The 21357-nt window shown below is 37.0% G+C and overlaps 1 pseudogene; it reads right to left on the reverse strand.

Annotated features, from left to right (window-relative positions):
* Positions 1 to 9804: 9804 nt before the first annotated feature.
* LOC140523211 (alpha-enolase pseudogene) overlaps positions 9805 to 21357 on the reverse strand; it is a 62496-nt pseudogene continuing 50943 nt past the window's right edge.

A 21357-nucleotide genomic window follows, 5' to 3' on the forward strand; every position in this document is an offset into this window, starting at 1 on the left:
AAGGCCCCCAAATTGCATGGCTTCTACTCAGCATCTGCCTTGATTTGCATCTGAGTCCATCACAAAGTGAATAAGCTGATTTTTTTAAAAGTATTTTTACACTTTTGATAATGGAGGCATACCATTTGGTAATGGATGCCTTCTTTTTTCTGGGAGTCTTCCAATACAATGGAATTGGAAGATGAAACTGAGATAGTTCCTTCCAAGTTTCACTGTTGGTTAAAGAAAAGCCCCATATAAAGTATTTTTTTTCTTCTTCTGAGTAACACTCACATTTTCCAAACAGAAGCGACATTTTTCATGAATCTGCCAAATAGCCTTCATTAAGCTTAATGGTGGCAGAGAACATTATGCTTAGGCATTGGAAAGATAATATGAGGCCATTAGTGGAGGAATAGATTTCAGACCTAACACAAGCAACACCATCCAGAAGAGCCACATATGGTCCATAAAGAAAACTAAAGGGGTCTACTGAGATACATTAAATGTTTACAAATGATACTTATAGAATTGTGCAAATTAAAAAGTTCATGAATAATCAGATCTCGAAGGTTATTAGGGAAAACTTTAATCGGAAAAAAATCGTAGGATCATACGTTGAGAGCTGGAAGGGACTTCAGAGGCTATCTAAACCTCTTCATTTTATAGATAAGGAAACTGAATTTTATTCAAGACACAATTATTAAGTTCTTACTGTGCACCAGGTCCAGTTCTAAGAAGTGATAATATAAAGATAAAACCAATTCATCCCTTTCCTCACTGAGCTTACATTTTATTAAAGAATATACATGTATATATATACATGAACACAAAACCTCTCTATTTCTCTGTTTTTGAAAACTACATAGGTTCAGATTATTTTTCACATGTATATATGTGTATCATGAATTATTTATTATTCTAATAAAATAACATCATTTAACAATTTAAAAAATCAGAGACATTAATTCCAACGGATTAAAGCAACTGCTCTTTAGATTACATTTGGTTTTCATGAGCATTCTGATTTTGATTTGAATACCAGCTATCCAAGCAACTGGAACTTGGGAAAGAATAAAATTTCAATCAATATACCATATGGAATGAAGGAGGTTTACATTTTTACCTCTAATGGTAGACTCATGAATTGGAGTGCCTTAATGAATGGTCAACAAATGTGAGGAACAAAGTTGGGGGGGGGTATAGAATTTTGGTTTAGCAGATGGTGAAAATCTGCTTTTGCAAGCCTAATGAAAATAATAGTTACGAGTTCCAATATGTGTTTGTGGTTCCAAGGAATATAAAGTTTAGAGAGGCACTAAAAGGAATCTCTGAAGCATGACTGAAATTTTTTGGAAGGTATAATTGATGACCATAATATACATTTGGAAGGACAGTTCATAGAGTTGGCCTCTCAGTGTTATATCCAGGACAAGCAACTATGAATGGGTGATTAACCAGGTCCATAATGGACCAATGTACAAGAACCTCAAGGAAATTTCCTTTGGGAAATTGTGTGGTGCTTTTTATGAACCCAAGTTTCTCCTCCAAGCAAAGGCCCATCTTTTATACATCAATATTCTTTCAGAGCTATTTAATGCCTCTGAGTCATGGAATTTCAGTCTAAAAAAAAAGTTGAGTTGCACCTGGAAAAAAATGGGTATCAATAGGCTGTGAAACATTATTAACCAAGAATTCACCAAAAGAAACTGAAAAGGACATTATCAGATATGCATAACACTAAAGTAATGTTGTAAGTTGCTAGATAAGATTCGGGGATCACACTTACGCTATCCACTCAATCTGAAGAAAAATAAAGGAATACTCCAAGGATGACTGGTAGAATGTTCCTGGAAGATGGAAAAGAGGTCATGGAAAAGAAATACAAAGGGTAAGAAAAAAAATGGGTGGGTTGTGACCTGTATCATTAAAAGGAGTATCCATGTAGATGAAGTGACATAAGAATCATTGATCAGTAACACTTTGTTAAGTGCTTTTTTATAGAGCAGTTACCATGGTAAGCACAGAGAATACAAATACTAATAGTCTATATTTGATTGTGAGAAGATAACACATAAAGAACAGACAAAACTGGAGTGATATGTGTTTCAGTATGGGTCAGAAATGTCCAGGAAGTGACATGACAGTCTGGTCTTAAGAAGGATCATGCAAAAGTTCACTTATCATAGCCAAGGTGTCCCAGGGGTAGTGTTCAATGTTTTCTTGGAAGGGAAAGAAAGTGAATAAGTAATCTACTGCAGTCAGTTTGAACTAACTTACAGGACACAATTGTTAAATTTTCAGTTTGAACATTTACATCTTTGACATCAATAAATGCTATAAACTAGGCTTGGTTTTTGTTATTTGTTGATTGTCTACCTAAAAGGAAACAAGGAAAGAATTGATTAAACTGAAAGCATATTATTTTTTAGTGTATTCCTGAAGGGTACTTAGCATACAGGTCCCATGCTCATTGTCCAGAAGTCCATATAAATATCATTACTGGCCATTCAAATAAATATGAAATTGGGATTGTTTTTCTCAACCATCACTTCATTCACATCATAAATCTGCTTATATGTGTTACTCATTTTTTCCATGTGATACTCCTGAAAACAAAAATGATAATGAAAAACAATACAGTAATACACAAACTCAATAAAACATTTCTTCAGCTAGTTCTTTGGCTTTGGCTTGGGAAAGAATTACTTTAACATATTAGTTATTTTATTAGTCTCTGTGGAACTTACTCAATTGGGAGGAATAAATTATAGTTTAATAATGCATATTGAGTTCAAAATTGAGGGTCATGAAAACACAGGTGAATTTTGTGCTTTTCCAATCTTATGAAAAGTTGCATGTTTATGAAAAGAATAATGGATGCACCAAGGGTTGTGTCCCAGCTCTCAGATTGTCTGGCACTGCTGACCTCATACCACTGATCTAGACTATGGGGAGACAGGTAGAAAGTAGGGAATTTAATGAATTATTTAAATATGTAAATAAAGTCAGAGCAATAAACACAAGAAGAATATATGGCAAGCGAGAATGAGAAATCAGAGTATTAAGTACAATCACTATTTACCATGGATCTACAGTGTTCTTGACATGAGGAAAGGGAGGAAGGGAATAAACATTTATATAGCACCTACTATGTGCCAGGCACTGCACTAAACACTTTTTTTTTCTTTTTACAAATAATATCCCCTTTTATCCTCACAGCAAACCTGAGAGGTAGGTACTATCACTATTCTTTATTATCCATTACCATTATCCTGTTGTGTAAACTTAGGTAAACAGAAATTAACTAATATGTCCAGAACTATGTAGCTAATAAATTTCTGAGGAGAGATTTGAACTCAAGTCTTCCTAATTTCAGGCCCAGCTCTCCATCCACTATACCAGCATTTAGTTGCAGATATTGTCCATTCTGTATATTTCCTTGCTAAGATAGAAAACAAAGGATTGGTACTTTAAAAATGAATGAACATTGATTTGAATTATATTTTATGTTATCAACTAAACATTTTATGGAAATGAGTACTGTATTACATTCTATATTTCTGTAATAAACACTGTAGAATAGAGACCCATATTGTTCTTTTAAAAAATAGTTAGACAGTTGGGAGCAATATTTAAATATGCTGAATTTAGGTTATACAATAGAAAGGCAATTGTATCCTCTGTGCTTCCCCACTCTCCAATGGTTGTTACAAAAATGAAATCCTGGTACCTGTTCAACAGTTAATGCCTGATTTACTGACTAGATTCATGCCTGACATAATCAGATGCTTTAGATGAATCTCATTGTTATCTTGTGAAAATGTTCAGCGTAGAGGCTGCTGCTAGAAAAGTCTTTAAAACAAACAAACAAACAAAAAACACCTAGTGGACAGTTTTAAATTGAATGCTGCAGACAAGACTTAATGGCTAGAGAGACACTGCCAAAGAACTGCATAGAACTTCACTCTTAACTTGGATAAATAAAAGCAAGGACAGGATGCTTGTCCTTAGGGGAGGTCCTAACTCAAGTTGGTTCTAGGTTTACAAAGTAAATAGAGGCAAGGAGGTCCAGCACAATCTGGTCTATTGAACACATGCCTTGGGGGCTAAGAGTAATCACATTTCTAGATCTTACGCTTCTGAAATTGGGAAACTGAAAAAAGTGAAGTCTGACCAAATAGAAAAAGCAACAATTTCATTTTAATGTGATACAGCATAATATTAATTTTCCTCAATTCTTTTCCACAGAAACCTCTATACATCTGTGTATACATGCATGTATCTATCTAACCTCAGACATGACCCTCAGAATGTCACTTATTTTGTCAGTCTGTTTCCTCATCTGTAAAATTAGACCATAATAGCACCTACTTCCCAGTTTGCTGAGATTTTTGTAAAATGCTTGTAAACCTAGCAAACAATAAAGTCCAATATAAATGCAAAGGTATTTTCATTCAACATTAGGAAAATGGCAATTTCATGTGACTATTGTAATCTACAGGAGGCAAAAATAGATAGTTGAATGAGAAAACACATAAAAAAAACATTTTAAAGAGTTTTTTTTAATGATCTGAGAGAAAACAGGTCCTCAGATTAAGTGCATTGAGTAGACTTTTAAAAAGTAGCTCAGAGGTGCTAATAACACTAAACTGTTTTGGATAGGGATGCAGTATATTGTTTCTTCCCAGATAATTTGGATATGACATTTTTCAGGACTTTTCTGGGAAATTCTACAACAAAAATTATTTTGAGACTGTAGGTCTTTTGTGTATTAATTATTTGTATCATGTCTAAAATAAATATATATTTTTTAACTTTTTCAGCATAAGGTAGAGGTGAGTCACTCCACACCGGTAAGTGCTGCTTCAAAACAGAATTAGTTGGAGACAGAGAAAAGAATCTAAGACTTGATGATTAAGAGAAACCACAGACAGGGAGATGAACAGAAGCCAGAAGAAGTGGAGCAGAAGTTGATGAAAAAAAAAAAAAAAAAGCAGTGTTTGACTGCTTATATTGGAACATAGAAGTTACATTGTTTCCTTGCTGAGTTGAGATAGTTATGAAACAGACTTTGCTGCTGGGAGCTGATTTCGAGGAAAGCTCTGATTCTGGGAGCAGATTGGAAAAACAAAAAGACAATCTTCTATAGTTGAAAATCTGAGTGGGCTTGCACACTTTGCTGTTACCACTGCTGACAACTTAGAAAGGGGAAACACCCTCAAGTCTTTGTTCTTTTTGGACAGAGAAGGAAGTCATCATCATACCTGATAGAGCACATCTCATTTCCAGTCCCTGTAAGAATGCAATATAACTATTTTTCTATTTGCTATTTTTATTTTACATCAAGGGCTATAATCAAGAGTCATACGTTAGCTTTGTATTTGCCTCTATATTTATGTTCCTCATACAAAGTTTAAGTTTCTTTCCAATCCCCTTCTTCTTTCTCAGACATTTCATACAATGATGATAGAGTGAGATCTAGGTTTTTCAGTGTATTATGGATATTTAAATAGTTTTGCTTTTATCTGCTAGTGAATAAATGTTATGATCACTTTTTTGATTTTTTTTTCTTTTTAGTAAATCCTTCATATTTGAGAGTTCACAGTGGCATTCTAAACGATTTGAGAAAATTGGAAGCACAATTTTAGAGACTGAGCTTCAGTTAGGAGTGTAGATACGTATTCTTTCCCCTTGCCCCCACAGAAAAAAATCCGTAGCTTGTTGATACAATAGAAGGATTATTGCATTTCCAGAATATTCAGAGAAAGAAATCTCAGTGCAACAAATCCTTCCCACCCCTCCTTGCACCCATGCTGAGGATACAGCCCAACATTAACATAAATTTCCAAATCAAGAAATATGGTGGGAAAATGAGCAAACAACAACAACAAAATAATCTGACCATCAAAAACTATTATGGTGACAGTTAATTTCTTTTTTTTTTTTTTGGAATTTTTTTTTTATTTTTTAATGTTTAACAATCACTGCCATACAATTGAGATTTTATCCCCCCCACACCTACCTCCCACTACCCCCCTCCCTCCCCACGACTGCATATAATTCTGTATAGGTTCTACATATACTTTCCTATTGAGTATATTTTCACTATAGTCATGCTATGTAGTCAGACTAAAATAAATGAAAGAAATCATATAACAAATCAAAACATGATACACAAAAACATACACATACACAAACATGATCTCCTACATTTTGCGAATGACTTTCATATTTCTTTCTCTGAGTGTGGAAGGCATTTTGCCTTGAGAACCACCATTGGGATTTTTTTTTTAAGAAGTTCTTGCCTTATTACGAAATTCCAAGTCTACCAGAAAAAACTCTCACACACTGTGGTCGTTGCTGTGCACAAAGTTCTCCTGGTTCTGCTCCTTTCACTCAGCATCAGTGACAGTGAATTTCAAGACATAAACTCAAAAGTAAACAATGAAATCAAAACAACTACAAGCAAAGTCTCAAAGAAAATTGTGAATGGGACACAAGTCTAACAAGAATTCCTGAAAGAGCTAAAGCAATGATTTTAAAAATAAAAATAGAGTTGTAGCAGGAAATTAAGGAAAGAAATGAAAACAAAGGTAGAAAATTATGAAAAGACATTTAACAGTTGGGTAAAAGTGGCATAAAAATAGTGAATAAAATAGCACCTAAAAATGGATAAGACTGTTGCTTGGGTGGGACAACTACAACAAAAAATTGATGAACAAGTGGAATTACTTAGATACTGTTTTGCATCTAATTTATATCATAATGAATATAAACATCAGATTTTACATGAAAGTTAAAAATGGATAAGATGGGTTTAAACATAAGATAATTTAGGAGATGTTAAGAGAAAAACTGTAGACCCAGACCAACAAAATTTTAGAATATTAGAATCAGATATTTTGGGAGTTGAAATGAATGTCAGAGACCATAAATTGAAGAAAATGCTCATTAGTCCTTTAACTGAAGGCCTCTCAAGAAAGGGAACCAATTGCTATCCAAAGCAATTCATTCTACTTTTGGATAGAAAATATAGACTAGACCTATAACTTAATTTTTGTACATAACTCACCACTTTAGTAGTGTAGTTCAGCATCTTCTTTGTTATATTCTTTCTAAGTTTCCTAGAATTCTGAGAGTTTGAATATCTTGCCCAAGGTAACAATGACCATGTTTAAGACAGGACTTAAACATCTGACTTTCTGACTCTATGATCATCTCTTTCACACATCATTTCTCAGTATTTACTTGGAGATTTAAAGAAAATCAAATCTTGATTGATTTGCCATTTTCCAACAATTCTTCTTAGTTCTTCCCTCTGGGTCCTGAGAAAAAAATTCTAACTCCTCTTCCACATAATTATCCTTCTTACAATTAAAGAAACTCACTGTGTTTTTCCATTCAATTTGCCCTTGGTTGGCACATTTTAGGAAGGACAGCAATAAGGTGAAGAAAATAAATTAGGATAGATCTTTGTTGCTATGATGGATTTGGCTTTATTTTGTCTGAATAAATGTTTTGGTTCTGTCTTCCATGTGGAGTCTGTTTTATTTCATGATTCAGAATTGTGCTGGGATATTCATGGCTGCAGTAGGCATTGATGCTATATCACATTACAATGTAAAATCCTTGTAAATAGGGATTGTGCCATTCATTCTCCTTATTTTTTCAGTAAATTTACTTTAACAAAATTTGTCTATTTATTCCTTCTTCATACATGAATAAACAAGCACAGACCACCAGTGCTCTGCAACTGTTCAAAATGCTGATATTCAAGACTTCAGTTATCTTACTCTGTAGTGTGTAGGGTTTAATGTAACCAATTTAACAAGTCATCATGTTCTATGTGAACCTTATCCAATCAGAAATCTTCAGATAAATACAGTTTTAATTCACTCTTGTTGTTTTAAACCACTCTCTCTTCTGCACTTTTCTGCTCCTTATCACATTGTCGCTAAATATTTTAAGCCAGATCTTAACAAGACATTGAAATTCTTGCTTTTCAAAAAAATATTCTTGGGGGGAGGAGCCAAGATGGTGGAGTAGAAAGACACACATATGCTAGCTCTGAACACACAGCCCATAAAATATCTGTAAAGAACTCCCAACAAATTCTGGAGCAGCAGAAACCACAGAACAATGGAGCAGACAAGATTTCTGTTCCAGAAAGACCTGAAAACCTGATGTGAAAGGTCCATTGCACACTGGACCTGGAGCAGAGCCCAGCCCTGCCTTGGCTGCGTGGCACCAAGAGGAGCAGATCCGAGCAGGCTTCAGTGACAGAATCTCCAGCAGCCAAGCAGGTTCCTCCACCGACAGGTGACAAGGGTTAGTGAGAGGGTCTCTTTGGATGGTCAAGAGGGGAGTTGGGTGTCCCCATAACTCAGGCGCCCTAGGGAGGCAGCATGCGGGGGCGGCAGCAGACAGGCACTTCCCAAGCAGGCAGGAGCCCGGATCCATTGTTGAAGGTCTCCACATAAACCCCCTGAGGGAATTGAGTCCTGTGTGGCAGCCCTGCTCCCACCTGAGCACCTGAACTTAATCTCACACTGAATAGAAGCTCCACCTCCGCCAAGAGTCCTGAGGCTGGGAAGCCGCATTTGAATCTCAGACTCCAAGCACTGGCTGGGCAGATCTGGAGGTGTGGTGGGTGTGGAAAGAAAACTCAGAAGTCAAGTCACTGGCTGGGAAAATGCCTAGAAAAGGGAAAAAATATAAGACTATAGAAGGTTACTTTCTTGGTGAACAGATAATTTCTCCCATCCATTCGGATGAGGAAGAACAATGCTTACCATCAGGGAAAGACACAGAAGTCAAGGCTTCTGTATCCCACACATCGAAAATAAATATACCATGGGCTCAGGCCATGGAAGAGCTCAAAAAGGATTTTGAAAATCAAGTAAGAGAGGTGGAGGAGAAACTGGGAAGAGAAATGAGAGAGATGTAAGAAAAGCATGAAAAGCAGGTCAACACTTTGCTAAAGGAGACCCAAAAAAATGCTAAAGAAAATAACACCTTGAAAAATAGGCTAACTCAATTGGCAAAAGAGGTTCAAAAAGCCAATGAGGAGAAGGATACTTTAAAAAGCAGAATTAACCAAATGGAAAAGGAGGTTCAAAAGCTCACTGAAGAAAATAGTTCTTTCAAAATTAGAATGGAACAGATGGAGGCTAATAACTTTATGAGAAACCACATCACCCTTCATGAAATTATCAAGGAAAACTGCCCTGAGATTCTAGAACCAGAGAGCAAAATAAGCATTGAAGGAATCCACCAATCACCGCCTGAAAGAGATCCAAAAAGAGAAACTCCTAGGAACATTGTGGCCAAATTCCAGAGTTCCAAGGTCAAGGAGAAAATATTGCAAGCAGCTAGAAAGAAACAATTCAAGTATTGTGGAAATACAATCAGGATAACACAAGATCTAGCAGCTTCTACATTAAGGAATCAAAGGGTGTAGAATATGATATTCCAGAAGTCAAAGGAACTAGGACTAAAACCAAGAATCACCTATCCAGGAAAACTGAGTATAATACTTCAGGGGGAAAAAATGGTCTTTCACTGAAATAGAGGACTTTCAAGCATTTTTTTTTTTTTTTTTTTTGGGCAGGGGGGCTACTGAATACTTTTATTCTGCACATAGAAGCCACTAAGATTTGGCCTTTGGGCTCATCGGGCTGCATCACAAGTACATGGCTCCACACATCAACACCAGGGTTGGGGGACAGAACAGGTCAATCTGTCCCAGTCACAAGATGATAAAGGGTGCTCTGACAGAGAGCCAGATGATCAGGTAGTCTCCAGTATAAGACAGTTCTAATGAAGCAGTGAGAATATCACAGAAAGGTTGAAGGGAGAGGGAAGTTAAGCAGCAGAGGCCCCTGCCCCCAAAACAAGACTGGTCTAGTACTTGGTGCTGCCCATTCTTAGGACAGGAGCAGATTTCTATAGAGGTGATTGGCGCCTGTGAGCTCTTAGGCCTCCTAGCCACAGAGCTTACTTGGCCCGAGGGTTTCTGAAGTTCCTTCCAGCAAATTTAGCCTTGCTGCCCAGCTCTTCCTCAATTCTGAGAAGCTGGTTATACTTGGCCAGACGCTCAGATCGGCAGGGGGCACCAGTCTTGATCTGCCCAGTGCAGAGACCCACCACCAGGTCTGCAATGAAGGTATCTTCAGTCTCCCCAGAACGATGGGAAACCATTACTCCCCACCCATTGGACTGGGCCAGCTTGCACGCCTGGAGAGATTCAGTCACAGAGCCAATCTGGTTCACTTTGAGTAGGAGGCAATTGCAAGCCTTCTCATTCACAGCCTTTTCAATTCGCTTGGGATTGGTCACTGTGAGATTATCTCCTCACACCTGGATGCCGGCAGTAGCAGTGAAATTTTTCCAAGCTTCCCAATCACCCTGGTCAAAGGGATCTTCAATAGACACCACTAGATAATCCTTGATGAATCTCTTGTAGAGGTCCCCAAGCTCAGAAGGGGAGATGTATCTGCTGGAATCATCAGGAGACTTGAAGTCTAAATCATATTTCCCAGATCGGAAGAATTCAGAGGCAGCAACATCCATGCCAATTATGACATTATCAGTATAGCCAGCCTTACCAATAGCATCCTTTAGCAGGTCCAGAGCTTCTTTATTCTCTAGGATGTTAGGAGCAAAGCCACCCTCATCCCCTACGTTGGTGGCATCTTGTCCGTATTTCTGCTTAATCACACTCTTCAAGTTGTGGTAGACCTCAGCTCCAATGAGCATGGCCTCCTTAAAGTTTGCTGCTCCAACAGGGAGGATCATGAACTCCTGCATGGCCAACTTGTTACCAGCATGGGAGCCACCATTGATCACGCTGAAGGCTGGAATGGGGAGGATGACTTCATCATTGCCTGCAAGGTCAGCAATGTGATGGTACAGGGAGACACCTTTCTCAGCAGCTCCAGCCTTACAAACAGCCAGAGACACTCCCAAAATGGCATTTGCACCAAATTTAGATTTATTTTCAGTGCCATCCATCTCTATCATCAATTTGTCGATCTTCTCTTGCTCCACAACATTCAATTTCTTGCTAATCAGGGTCGGGGCAATAGTTTTATTGATGTGCTCAACTGCTTTTGAGACACCTTTCCCCATGTAGTGGGTCTTATCATTGTCTCGGAGTTCCAGGGCTTCATGGATACCAGTAGAAGCACCACTGGTCACAGCAGCTTGGAATTGACCTTTTTCAGTGTAGAGATCAACTTCAACAGTAGGGTTTCCACGAGAGTCAAAGATCTCTCTTGCCTGGATCTTGTAAATAGATATGTTGAGTTTCTGGATGGGGCTTTCTCCGCTGAGCTCAGAGAACACCACTTTCAAGCATTCTTGATGAAAAGACCAGAGCTGAAAAGAAAATTTGACTTTCAAACACAAGAATGAAGAGGAGCATGAAAACGTAAACAGCAAAGAGAAGTCATAAGGGACTTACTAAAGTTGAACTGTTTACATTCCTACATGGAAAGAAAATATTTGTAACTCTTGAAACTTTTCAGTATCTGGGTAGTGGGTGGGATTACACACACACACATGCACACACATACAGAGACAGAGAGCACAGAGTGAATTGAAGAGGATGGAATCATATCTTAAAAAAATGAAATTAAGCAGTGAGAGAGAAATGTATTGGGAGGAGAAAGGGAGAAATGGAATGGGGCAAATTATCTCTCATAAAAGAGGCAAGCAAAAGACTTTTTAGTGGAGGGAAAAAGAAGGGGGGGGAGAGAAAAACATGAAGTTTACTCTCATCACATTCCACTAAAGGAAGGAATAAAATGCACACTTATTTTGGTATGAAAACCTATCTTACAATACAGGAAAGTGGGGGAGAAGGGGATAAGCAGGGTGGGGGGGATGATGGAAGGGAGGGCAATGGGAGAAGGGAGCAATTTGAAGTCAGCTCTCTTGGGGAGGGACAGGGTCAAAAGAGAGAATAGAAGCAATGCGGAGCAGGATAGGATGGAGGGAAATATAGTTAGTCTTATACAACATGACTATTATGGAAGTCATTTGCAAAACTACACAGATATGGCCTATATTGAAATTTTTGCCTTCCAAAGGGAATGGGTGGGGAGGGAGAGATGAAGAGAAGTTGGAACTCAAAGTTTTAGGAACAACTGTTGAATACTGTTCTTGCTACTAGGAAATAAGAAATACAGGTAAAGGGGTATGGAAAGTTATCTGGCCTTACAGGACAAAAGAAAAGATGGGGACAAGGGAAGGGAGGGATGATAGAAGAGAGGGCAGATTGGTGATAGGGGCAATTAGAATGCTCAGTGTTCTGGGGGGGAGGGAGGTGAGAAATGGGGAGAAAATTTGGAACCCAAAATTTTGTGAAAATGAATGTGAAAAGTTAAATAAATTAATTAAGAAAAAAAATATTCTCTGGGGGCAGAGCCAAGACGGCCAATGACTCACCTAACCTCTTGGACAAACTCTTTTGGATACCTGTGAAAGGAGAATCTGACTAAATTTTGGAGGTGCGGAATCCAGTGGGAGACAGACTGTGATGGATTCAGAGCCCAGATTAGACTGGAAGGTCCAGTGGATCTGTTCCACTGGGGTGAGCCCCTAGTGCAAACACAGCAGAGTGGAAGGGACCTGAGAAACCTGAGAGCAGCGGGCAGAACCAGTGGAGTGGGAGACAAGAGGAACCAACCCAGGGGGAGCCACTGAGCACCAGATATCAGTGCAGCTGCTACTGAGACCTTCAGCCTGAAGATTAAACTTCTGTAAGTCATCTACTTGAACTTCTGGGGGCCAGGATGGCAGAGTGATCAGTAAATGCTCTCTCCTCTTGCCCTGATGACTGTGAAAGAACCATAAAATATTTCCCCAGAAAAATCCTGGATCAGTGGGAACAGCAGAAGGGGGAAAATAGTCTCATAACACCTGAGGCTAGGAAAATACCTAAGGGGGATTCCTCCTACTGTGGTGGAGGCAAACCAGAAGGACCAGGACACAGGAAAACCTCAATGCCAGGAGAGGAGCCCCAGGTGGGGTGGGAACATGCATTAGCATCTAGGTATGCCTCAGCCCTCCAGGGGAAACAGGAAGACAAAAGGGAAGCTGGGATCACCATCCCCTGAGCTTGCCTTTGCCTCAGTTCAGCTGAGGAGATCTCCTGTGACCAGACCACTCCTCTCACACACTTAACAAGCTAGCCCCCCAGGGTTGATCTGGGAAACAAAAAACAAAAACCTGTTTTAAGCTTTTTCACACATCAGCTCAACACAAAGTTCTGTAGCTTCTGACTGAAAGAACTAGAAGCTACAACACTCAGTCAACATTATGGACAGGAAAAGGCAGATGAAGGGTGAAAAAACCATAGAATCTTTCTTTGGGGATAAGGACCAAAACACAAACACCAAAGAGGTCAGAGTTGAGACTGTACTTCCATCCGAAATTTCTGAAGGGACTATGAACTTCTCGCAAGCACAAGCAGCTCTCCTGGAACAGCTGAAGAAGGAAGTAGAAGGAAATCTGGCCAATGACTTTAAAATTATAAAAAAAGAATTCACTGATGAGAACATCACTTTGAAAAGGAAAATTGAACAAATGGAAAAGGAAGTACAAAAATTAACTGGAGAAAATAGCTCCTTAAAGGGAAAAATTAGTCAGATGGAAAAGGAGATGCAAAAATTAACTGAAGAAAACAATATGATAAAGATTAGAATTGGGCAAGTAGAAACTAATGACTCAATGAGACAGCGAGAATCAGTCAAACAAAATCTAAAGAATGAAAAGATAGAAGAAAATGTAAAATATTTAATTGGAAAAACAACTGACCTGGAAAATAGATCCAGGAGAGAAAATTTAAGAATTATTGGCCTGCCAGAAACCCATGATGAAGAAAAGAATCTGGACAATATCCTCCAGGAAATCATCAAGGAAAACTGCCCAGAAGTGCTAGATTCAGAGGGCAAAATAGTCATCAAAAGAATCCACCGTTGCCCTCCTGAAAGGGATCCTAAACTCAAAACCCCAAGAAATATCGTTGCCAAATTCCAGAGCTATCAAGTGAAGGAGAAAATACTACAAATAGCCAGAAAGAAACAATTCACATATCAAGGACATACAGTCAGGATCACACAGGACCTTGCAGCTTCTACATTAAAAGATTGAAAGAATTGGAACCCAATATTCCATAAGGCAAAGGAGTTGGGACTTCAACCAAGGATCAACTACCCAGCAAAGTTCAGCATAACATTTCAGGCAAGGAGAAAGTCATTCAATGAAATAAGGGGATTTCCAGAGCTTTCTGACCAAAACTCCAGAACTCAATAGAATATTTGATCTTCAAATGCAGGTCTCAAGAGAATCATAAAAAAGTAAACAGGGGGGAAAAAACAAAAACAAAAACTTGCTGCTCAATTAGGGCAAACTGTTTACCTCCCTATAAGGGAAGATGATACCTGTTAATCTTGAGAATTGTGCAGCTATTATGATAAAAGGGATATACATAGAGGGAACAGGTATAAAGTAAATGATGTCATGTCAAAAATATGATTTAAGTATGAGAAGGGATTGTAATAAGAGGTGAGAAAAGGAGGAAGAAGAAAATGGCAAATTCCATCACAGGAAGAAGTACAAAATTGCAGTAGAGGGAAGAAGGGGAGGGAGATGAGCGTTATTTGAGAGGTATTTTCATCTGATTTGTTTAAAGAAGGGAACAATAAACTTAAGTAGATAATCCTAACTAGCTCTATAGGCAGTAGGAGGGGAAGAGGGAACAAAGGGGAGGGAGGCTAAAAGGGAGGAAAGAAGCAATAAGAGTAAAGGTGAGTAAAAGGGACAGGGGCTAAAAGAAGGAGGGGAAGGCTGCAGGAGGAGGTGGTGAAAACTAAATACTGTTGAGGAGGGGAAGGGAGACGTGAGATCTAAAAGCAGAATTGGCAGGAAAGAGGGTGGAGGGAAATACACAGATTGTAATCATAACTGTAAATGTGAATGGATTCAATTCTCCCATAAAATGGAGACAGCAGAATGGATTAAAAGCCATAATCCAACAATATGCTGCTTACAAGAAACACATTTGAAACGGGGGGATACACATAGGATAAAGGTCAAAGGATGCAGCAGAATATATTGTGCTTCAGCTGATGCAAGAAAGGCAGGAGTAGCAATCCTAATCTCAGACAAAGCACAAGCAGAAATAGATCTAATCAAAAGGGATAAGGATGGAAACTGTATCCTGCTAAAAGGCACCATAGACAATGAAGCAATATCATTACTAAACATGTATGCTCCAAGTGGCATAGCATCCAGATTCTTAGAGGAGAGGGTGGGGGAGTTGAAGTAAAAATTGACAGCAAAACTCTAATAGTGGGTGACCTCAACCTCCACCTCTGTGACCTTAATAAATCTAATCTCAAAATAAATAAGAAAGTGGATAAGGAAGTAAATAAAACTCTGGATAAGGTAGATATGATAGAACTTTGTAGAGAACTGAATGGGAATAGAAAGGAATATACCTTTTTCTCAGTGGTACATGGAACATTTACAAAAATTGACCGTGTACTAGAACATAAAAATCTCACAATCCAGTGCAGAAAGGTAGAGATAATCAATGCATCCTTCTCAGATCATAATGCAATAAAAATTACATGTAATAAAAGGCCATGAAAAGATAAACCAAAAATCAATTGGAAACTAAATAATCTAATCCTAAAGAAGGAATAGGTTACAAAAGAAATCATAGAAACAAGCAACAATTTCCTTGAAGAGAGTGACAATAATGAGACAACATACCAAATCTTATGGGATACTGCAAAAGCAGTTCTTAGAAGAAGTTTTATATCTTTGAATGCCTACATAAATAAAATAGAGAAAGAGGAGATCAATAACTCGGGCATGCAACTGAAAAAGCTCGAAAAAGAACAAATTGAAAATCTCCAAGTAAATACCAAATTAGAGATACTGAAAACCAAAGGAGCGATTAACAAAATTGAAATTAAGAAAACTATTGAATTAATAAATAAAACCAATAGCTGGTTTTATGAAAAAATAATGAAATTGATAAACCTTTGATCAATTTGATTAGAAAAAAGAAAGAAGAAAATCAAATTACTAATGTTAGAAATGAAAGGGGTGAACTCAGCTCCAATGAGGAGGAAATTAAAAAAATAATTAGAAACTACTTTGCCCAACTTTATGCCCATAAATTCGATAATATAAACGAGATGGATGAATATTTTAAAAAATACAATTTGCCCAGATTAACAGACGAGGAAGTTGAATACTTAAACAACCCCATCTCAGAAAAAGAAATTGAACAAGCCATCAATGAACTCCCTAGGAAAAGATCTCCAGGGAGCAATGGATTCACAAGTGAATTTTATCAAACATTTAAAGAACAGTTAATTCCAATACTATATAGACTATTTTTGAGAACTGGGGGAAGAAGGAGTCCTCCCAAATTCTTTCTATGATACAAATATGGTTTTGATACCCAAACCAGGAAGAGATAAAACAGAGGAAGAAAATTATAGACCAATTTCTCTAATGAATATAGATGCAAAAATTTTAAATAAGATTTTAGCAAAACGAATACAGCATCTTATCACGAGATTAATACACTATGATCTGGTAGGATTCATACAAGGAATGCAGGGCTGGTTCAATGTTAGGAAAACTATTAGCATTATTGATCAAATCAGCAATAAAGCTAACAAAAGCCACAAGATTATCTCAATAGATGCAGAAAAAGCTTTTGACAAAATACAACACCCATTCCTATTAAAAACACTGGAGAACATAGGAATAAAGGGAACTTTCCATAAAATAATAAGCAGTATCTATCTAAAACCTTCAGCAGGCATTATATGCAAGGGGGATAAGTGAGATGCATTCCCAATAAGATCAGGGGTGAAATAAGGATGTGCATTATCACCACTATTATTGAATATGGTACTAGAAATGTTAGCTGTAGCAATTAGACAAGATAAAGATATTGAAGGAATAAGAACAGCCAAAGAAGAAACCAAGTTATCACTCTTTGCAGATGCTATGGTGATTTACTTAGAGAATCCCAGAGATTCAAGCAAAAAATTACTTGAAATAATAAACAACTTTGGCAAAGTGGCAGGTTACAAAATAAACCCAGACAAATCTTCTGCATTCCTATATATTAACAACAAAGTCCAAAAGCAAGAGGTAGAAAGAGAAATCCCATTTAAAGTTAGGGTAGACACTATAAAATACTTAAGAGTTTACCTGCCAAAACAAACCCAGGGATTATATGAACACAATTACAAGATACTTTTTGCACAAATAAAGTGAGATTTAAGTAAGTGGAAAAACATCAGTTGCTCATGGGTAGGCCGTGCTAATATAATAAAAATGACAATTCTAACTAAATTAATTTACTTATTTAGTGCCATACCAATTAAACTATCAGATAATTATTTTCTAGAGCTGGATAAAATAATATCAAAATTCATTTGGAAGAACAAAAGGTCCAGAATATCAAAGGGACTAATGAAAAGAAATGCTTGGGAAGGTGGCCTAGTGCTACCAGACCTCAAATTGTACTATAAAGCAGCCATTATCAAAACCACTTGGTATTGGCTAAGAAACAGAAGGGTAGACAAGTGGAATACACTTGGCACTCAAGACACAGTCGGCAAGGAATATAGCAACCTCCTGTTTGATAAACCCAAGGACCCTAGCTTCCGGGATAAGAACTCAGTGTTTGACAAAAATTGCTGGGAAAACTGGATAACAGTGTGGCGGGAAATTAGGCATAGACCCATGCCTGACACCGTCCACAAGAATAAAGTCAAAATGAGTACATGATTTACATATAAAGATTGATACCATGAATAAACTGGAGAAGCAAGGAATAGTGTATTTATCAGATTTATGGAGAAGGGAAGAATTTTTTACTAAAGAAGAGATAGAAAGCATTATGAAATGCAAGATGGATAATTTTGATTACATTAAACTGAGATGTTTTTGCACAACCAAACCCAATGCAACCAAAATTTGGAGAGATGTAGTAAATTGGGAAAGAATTTTTACAGCTAAGCTTGGGGATAAAGGCGTCATTTCTAGAATATATAGAGAACTGACTCAAATGTACAACCATACAAGTCATTCCCCAATTGATAAATGTTCAAAGGATATGAACAGGCAAATTTCAGAAGAAGAAATTAAAGATATCTATAATCATATGAAAAAATGCTCTAAATTACTTTTAATTAGAGAGATGCGAATCAAAACAACTCTGAGGTACCACATCACATCTATAAGATTGGCAAACATGACAGAACAAGAAAATGATAAATGCTGGAGAGGATGTGGGAGAGTTGGAACACTAATTCATTGTTGGTGGAGCTGTGAGCTCATCCAACAATTCTGGAAAGCAATTTGGAACTATGCCCAAAGGGCTACAAAAATGTGCATACCCTTTGACCCAGTGATATTGCTACTAGGATTGTATCCCCAAGAGATCATAAAAATGGGAAAGAGTCCCACATGTACAAAAATGTTTATAGCAGCACTCTTTGTAGTTGCCAAAAACTAGAAGTCAAGGGGATGCCCATCAATTGGGCAATGGCTGAATAAATTATGGTATATGAATGTAATGGAGTACTATTGTGCCATAAAAAATGATGAACAAGAAGACTTCAGAGAGGCCTGGAAGGACTTATATGACCTGATGCTGAGTGAAAGGAGCAGAACCAGGAGAACTTTGTGCACAGCATAGACCACAGTGAGTGAGAGTTTTTTCTGGTAGACTTGGAATTTCATAATAACGCAAGAACTTATTAAAAAAAAATCCCAATGGTGGTTTTCTAAGGCAAAACACCTTCCACACTCAGAGAAAGAAATATGGAAGTCATTCGCAGAATGTAGTAGGTCATGTTTGTGTGTGTGTGTGTTTTTGTGTATCATGTGATTTGTTATATGATTTCTTCCATTTTTTTTAGTTCGACTGCATAGCATGACTATAGTGAAAATGTACTCAGTAGGAAAATATATGTAGAACCTATAGAGAATTGTATGCTTTCATGGGGAGGGAGGGGGGTGCTGGGAGGTGGGTGTGGGGTGGATAAAATCTTAATTTTATGGCAGTGATTGTAAAACATTAAAAAATAATAAGAAGAAAATACAATTTAAAAAATATTCTCTATTCACTATACAGTCTTACCTTTAGTTATATAAAATTAGCTTCATTTTCTAAGAAAAACAATGTTTCACCACAAATGTGGATAAACTAGACAGGAAGCATAACTCAACATAATGCATGTCTCCTGTGTTACATAAAGTATTGATTCTGTGCTTTCTAGAGCTCACTCAGGTACAATCAGAGAAAATATGTCCGAGAACTCTTTGGGCCTTCATTTTGTTTCAAGGGGGCAGTCTGACTCATAAATTGAACTGAATGAGATCCCTATGCCACTTAGAAATGTACCACATGTCAATAATAACTGATATTTATGTAGTATTTTTACATAATTTTCTCTTTTGATCTTCCCAACAATCAATCTATAAGGATTTATTAACTGCCTACTATGAGTCAGGAACTGTGTAGTCAGTGCACTGGCTCTCACGGGGCTACTAATATCCTTCTTTCCTGTCTTTCAGAAATTCAATTTTATTGGAGGGAGAGAGCTGTAACATTTTAAAAACGTAAGTGTAAAGATAATTTGAAGAGAAGGGAGAGTCAACTATCAAAGAAAGATTTTTTTCTCAAAGACAGATGGCACATAAGCTAAGCCTGATTCCATGCACCTATTCTCACTCCCTATCAGTTGGCATCTTGAGAAACTGTCATAGGATAAATGTATAGGATCACAAACAATTTAGCATAGAACAAAGGTAAAACAGATACCTAACTTTATTCAGTCCATTACTCCCATAAATTACTTTAAACTGACCGTATTGTTCACAATACAAAGTAAAACCTGCAAAGTGATATTGTATGAACCAGAATGAATTTGGCGTTAAAAGAGTTGGATTCATATCCATCCTGGGCAACTTCCTATCCATGGAAACTTGGAAAATTCTTTTAACTTTTAAGATCCTTAGTTTCTTTTCTGCAAAATGAGGGAGTTGGATTAGGTAATCTTTGAGGTCCCTTCCAGGTCAAAAAATATAATTGTATAGAAACAGGAGGTAGTTTACTTGTATATTTCAGGTAGAATTTTCATAGAATGTCAAGTAAGATAACTTTCGAAGAAGAGGGGAGAAAAAGATTTATGAAATAATTGAAGCTTTTAGCCAGGCTGCTGAGCCAACCAATTATAACTCCCAACCTCTAGAACCTCACGTTTTGAAATTTACAGTGAATCATCAATTAATTCAGATGGGGCTCTTTTTTTTTATGTGTGTTTGCACACTGAATACTAGCCCAACAGTAATTAATACACACCTCTACTTTTAACGTTTTAATAACTTCTAAAAGTTCCCTTATTTTTTTTAAACTGAAATATTATGTTCCTTTCAAGTTAAAGGGAAATAATGAAGAGATGAAAAACTGTGAACATTTTGATGACCAAATTAAAGATATGAAAATATCAGCTCCTGTGCTGATTTTTCCCTACATTCTTTGTTAACTTCTTTGTATGGCTTGACTTTTGAATTGGGAAACAAGCACTCCTCTGAAAAGCTCACTCTTTCAGCAGTATCCTGACACTAACCAATTTCTGGGAGTTCAGAGAAATAATGTCTTATCTTTTCTCTCTCATTTATTTCAATACACATGGTTGAAGCATATTAGATCGTTGGGATTTACCGGAGGAGTCGATTTGGCAGGGTTTCCCTATTAATTGGAACGAGAGATATAAATCAAATTTGGGCCCCTTTCAGAGAATATTTTAGAATGTAGAATCAGTATGTATTAGTGATTCAGATATGGATAAAGGGTTTATGTTAGAACATGTGTTTATTAGGCATGATTTATAGAGTTTTATACTTTTCTTTGATTGCTTCATTTTTCTTTCATGGTTTTACATATTGCCTTATGGTTGATTGTGGATATGAGAGACTATTTTTTTTCTTGCTTTATAGCAGCAAAAATGATAAAAATAAATTACAGTGAATCTAAAGAGAACTTTAATTCAATATATACACCTTAACTTAATTTTTAAAAGGAAATCATATCACTGAAGGGGATATATTACCATTTTTGTCATACTCCTGAATATATACCAGTATAATTTGATTTTTTAAAGTAGAGTTCACAGCAAGACTTATTCTGTGATTGGTAAGTGGGAACAAATAACTTCTTAGGAATAATTTATATGAACATAATTCCTATTAAATGTAACACTAACTGCTCCTTAATATAAATAAAATAACTGTTAAAAAAAAAAAAACAACTTAGACTCTATAATT

This window comes from Notamacropus eugenii, chromosome 2 (assembly GCF_028372415.1).
Source record: "Notamacropus eugenii isolate mMacEug1 chromosome 2, mMacEug1.pri_v2, whole genome shotgun sequence".
Taxonomy (NCBI): Eukaryota; Metazoa; Chordata; class Mammalia; order Diprotodontia; family Macropodidae; genus Notamacropus; species Notamacropus eugenii.